Source organism: Corvus brachyrhynchos, unplaced genomic scaffold (genome assembly GCF_000691975.1).
Source record: "Corvus brachyrhynchos isolate BGI_N302 unplaced genomic scaffold, ASM69197v1 scaffold85, whole genome shotgun sequence".
Classification (NCBI taxonomy): domain Eukaryota; kingdom Metazoa; phylum Chordata; class Aves; order Passeriformes; family Corvidae; genus Corvus; species Corvus brachyrhynchos.
The window spans coordinates 533,145-533,442 of NW_008238634.1; positions in this window are offsets into that span (position 1 = coordinate 533,145).

The window sequence follows — 298 nt, forward strand, 5'->3', positions numbered from 1 at the left end:
GGAGCCTCCTGGACAATGGGAACACCCCTGGAAAAAGCGGGGACACCCAGCCTGGCCTGGGAAGCAGCGGGGAGGGGGAGCAGGAAAATCCCCCCCAGCCCAGAGCAGATCCCCCAAACGTCGTGGGGGCACCGAGGAAATCATTGCGGGGTTAATTACCTCTGGTAATTAGGGGAGGGGTTTAGGATTAATGCAAGGGGGGGAATTAATTTGGGGCGAGGGGCGGCCGTTGCAAGGGGCCAAATCCTTGTGGGGGAAAACCCCTGCAATGGGGGGAAATCAGCAGGGGAATAATGGC